This window comes from Miscanthus floridulus, chromosome 6 (genome assembly GCF_019320115.1).
Source record: "Miscanthus floridulus cultivar M001 chromosome 6, ASM1932011v1, whole genome shotgun sequence".
NCBI classification, from domain to species: domain Eukaryota; kingdom Viridiplantae; phylum Streptophyta; class Magnoliopsida; order Poales; family Poaceae; genus Miscanthus; species Miscanthus floridulus.
In genome coordinates this window covers 14,486,573-14,491,123 of record NC_089585.1, presented here as the reverse complement: position 1 = coordinate 14,491,123, position 4,551 = coordinate 14,486,573, and positions in this window count along the sequence as shown.

Sequence of the window (4,551 nt, the reverse complement as noted above, 5' to 3'; positions counted from 1 at the left end):
CAAGCCAAGGTTAGGAGTCTGTACTAAATATCTCAAGATTCTCTTAATGGCCACTAAGTGACACTCTTTCGGGTTAGTTTGAAATCTAGCAACCATGCACACACTAAGCATAATATCAGGCCTAGATACGCACAAATAAAGTAGAGAGCCAATCATAGAGCGATATACCTTAGTATCCATGGCTTTTCCTTCATCATTGAGATCTAGATGTCCATTGGTTGGCATGGGAGTTTTGATAGGCTTGGCATTCACCATGTCAAACTTCTTCAGCATATCATGGGTGTACTTTATTTGGCTAATAAAAGTCCCATCCTTCACTTGCTTGATTTGAAATCTAAGGAAGAACTTCAACTCACCCATCATGGACATCTCAAATCTCTTGGTCACCATCCTACTAAATTCCTCACAAAAAGAATGATTAGTACTACCAAATATTATGTCATCGACATATATTTGGCACACAAATATATCTTTGCCAACTTTGTGAGTGAAAAGGGTAGGATCGGCTTTGCCTATTTCAAAGCCTTATTTAAGCAAGAATTCCTTAAGGCATTCATACTATGCTCTTGGTGCTTGCTTAAGCCCATAGAGTGCCTTTTGGAGTTTGTAGACATGGTTGGGAAACTTGTGATCTTCAAAGCCCTATGGTTGCTCAACATAGACAAGTTCTTGAATAGGGCCGTTGAGAAATGCACTCTTCACATCCATTTGATATAGCTTGAAGTTGTGATGAGTGGCATAGGCTAGAAGCATTCGAATTAATTCAAGTCTTGCCACCGGTGCATATGTTTCTTCAAAGTCCAAGCCCTCTACTTGAGTGAAACCTTGAGCAACCAACCTTGCCTTGTTCCTTGTCACCACTCCATTTTCATCTTGCTTGTTGCGGAAGACCCACTTGGTGCCAATGACATTGGTATTGGGTCATTCCACCAAAGTTCACACTTGGTTTCTTTCGAAGTTATTGAGCTCTTCTTGCATGACCATCACCTAATCTGGGTCTCCAAGTGCTTGTTCTACATTAAGAGGCTCCAAAGAGGAAACAAACAAGTAATATTAACAAAAGTTTGCTAAATGTGAATGAGTTGTTACCCCCTTTCGAAGACTCCCAATGATGTTATCAATGGGATGATCCCATTGTATTGTTTGCCTTAGCCTTGGATGCTTAATGGCCTCTTGTTAATCTTCTGGATCTTCATCATCATCTTGCTCAAATATGGGTTGTAAGTTTTGTCCATGAGCTGGAGTCGAATCAGCTGCTGCTGACTGTGTAGGTGCATCACTGCCGCCCTTAAGTGTGGCACTACCACGCTCTGGAGTTGTAGCAGGTGTTTGTTGCAGTGTAGCATCAGGTACATCAGCAGAAATTGGTGCAGCAGCAACTTGAGGAACCTCCACTTTAGTGGCTTCATGTTCTTGTAGTCTAATATCACCAATTGCCAATTGTTTGATTACTTCACATGGTGGATCCTCCTTTCCTACAACACTTGAATCAACTTGCTCTACTTGAGAGCCATTAGATTCATCAAATGTCACGTCTACCGCAATCTCAACTCTCCTAGAGGTTTTGTTAAAGACACGGGAGGCATGCTCATTTGATCCAAAACTAAGAAGAAAACCTTCATTAACTTTAGGTGCAAACTTAGAGGTTTTGGATTTCTTGTTAAGTATGAAACACTTGCACCCAAACACTCTAAAGTATGACACCTTAAGCTTGTTACCGGTTAGAAGCTCATATGAAGTTTTCTTCAACTTCTTGTGTAGGTAGAGGCGGTTGATGGCATGGCAAGCGGTGTTGATGGTGTCACACCAAAAGATGTCCGACATCTTGTACTCATCTAGCATTGTCCTTGCCATGTCAATGAGTGTATGGTTCTTCCTCTCTACTACACTAATGAGGATGGGGATCCTGATCTTCCATCAGGTAGAGGTAACTATCATTGTGGCAGAGAATAACACACTGATCTGGCTTCAGATCGAATGATCGAACCCTGCAATCTTAGCACCACAGCTCCTCTGGTTATCAACCAAGTCATGGACCAGATTGACCTCACCAAGAAGGCTAATCCGTGCCTGCGCAATGAAGAACACAAGCAAGAACAAGAAAGAACACAACCAGATTACAGATGAATAATTAATCTCATGAAGTTGGGGTCTCACAAACCGATGAACGGAGAAACTGTTCTTGACAGAATAATCTAAGCAAAACCCAAACCCTAATGGAGGGGTGGTGGCTGTTTCTGAAGACTCTAGGGTCGTGCAAGACCCCTGGACGCGCCCCTAATGGGCCCAAACATGATACATGGTCTAACGGACCAAAAGACGGTGTCGCAGCACCCTGGCAGATTCTGGATGCTGACTTGTGACCACGATTCCTATTGATTCCAAATAGATTTTGACATGAGACCACTTGGATTGGCTTCCTTATCAAATTAGATTTCCATCCATATGTGGATCGTTGAAAACGGAGTCCGGATGCATCTTGGGTGACCAGTTTAAGGCAGACTGGTTTGGGAGGCCGAGGCAGACTCGAAATCATGTTGGACCGGGCCTTCGGTTCCTATTGGACGTCCTTGCTGGTCATCATTGCCTCCACCTCTTCCTCTAAGTCCCTCATGACCCTTTCCAATGTTCCTAATCAATATAACATCATTAGGTAGCAATCTATTCTCAAAAGTATGAAAAAGATCACTTAAGAACGAGCTCACCTCTAAATTAAGTTGTTGCCTTCGAGCTTGGGTCATTGGACCTTGCATAATGGTTGGAGGATCAGCGGGTGCATCTAAAGGAGTGATGTCCTCATCATCCTCCCCCTCTTGAAATGGAGTCGTCCTCGACTCAAGCTCATCTTCTTCTCCCAAATAAGGTTTCAAATCCACAATGTTAAAGGTGGGACTAACCCCGAACTCGGGTGGCAACTCAAGTTTGTAGGTATTATCATTTATTTTCTCAATGATCTTATAAGGACCAGCTGCTCTTGGCATTAATTTAGACTTATGCAGCTTAGGAAATCTATCTTTTCTCAAATGTAACCAAACCAAATCACCCGGTTTAAGTTTAATCTCTTTTCTACCTTTACTACTAGCAATTCTATACTTTTCATTCATTCTTTTAATATTTGCTTTAGTTGTTTTGTGCAACTTACGAATAAAATCAGCACGCTCTCTAGCATCACTATGTATTCTCTCAGTGGTAGGTAAAGGCAAAAGATCAATAGGAGCACGGGGATTAAAACCATACACTACTTGAAAAGGACTTACCTTGGTGATGGAATGTTCCGCCCTGTTATATGCAAACTCCACATGCAGCAAACACTCTTCCCACATCTTCAAATTGCGCTTCAAAATTGCTCTCAATATGGTGGACAATGTTCGATTCACAACCTCAGTTTGCCCATCAGTTTGGAGATGACATATTGTAGAAAACAGCAGCTTGGTCCCCAATTTATTCCACAACGTGCACCAAAAATGACTCAAGAATTTTGCATCACGATCTGAAACAATAGTAGAAGGCATACCATGCAAGCGAACAATTTCTTAAAAGAAAAGGTCAGCAATATAAACAACATCATCGCTCTTATGACAAGGAATAAAATGTGCCATCTTAGAAAAACGATCAACCACCACAAAAATACTATCCCTCCCCCTCTTAGTCCTTGGCAAACCCAACATAAAATCCATAGATATATCAATCCAAGGAGTAGAAGGAACATGAAGAGGCATATGCAAACCATGTGGGTTCAACTGCGACTTAGCTTTTTGACATGTGGCACACCGAGCCACGTACCGCTCTACATCTCGCCTCATCCTTGGCCAAAAGAAGTGTGTGGACAGCACCTCCTCCGTCTTCTTGGCACCAAAATGTTCCATCAATCTGCCTCTATGTGCCTCCTACAACAACAACAGATGAACGGAACCAACTGGAATGCATAGGCGGTTAGCTCTAAACAAAAACCCATCATTGATCATAAACTTATTCCATGTATGTCCCTCTCTACAATTAAGCAACGCGTCCTTAAAATCAGGATCAAGCGCATATTGTTCTTTTATTGGTTGAAGACCAAAAATCCAACAATTAAGTTGGGACAGCAATGTATATCTTCTAGACAAAGCATCAGCAATCACATCATCCTTCCCTTTCTTGTGTTTGATAATATAAGGAAAAGATTTAATAAATTCAACCTATTTAGCATGCCTATGATTCATATTATTTTAAGAGCGAAGATACTTAAGCGATTCATGATCAGAATGAATAACAAATTCTTTAGACCACAAATAATGACGCCACATCTCTAAAGAACGAACAAGTGCATACAATTCCTTATCATACGTGGAATAATTAAGAATAGGGCCATGCAATTTTTCACTCAAGTAAGCAATGGGTTTACCATCTTGCATTAAAACACCTCCAATGCCAACTCCACTAGCATCACATTCTAGCTCAAAAGTCTTACCAAAGTTTGGAAGTTGCAGCAATGGTGTATGTGTGAGCTTGTCCTTCAAAGTGTCAAAGGACTCCTCATGTGCCTTTCCCCAATGAAACACCACCCCTTTC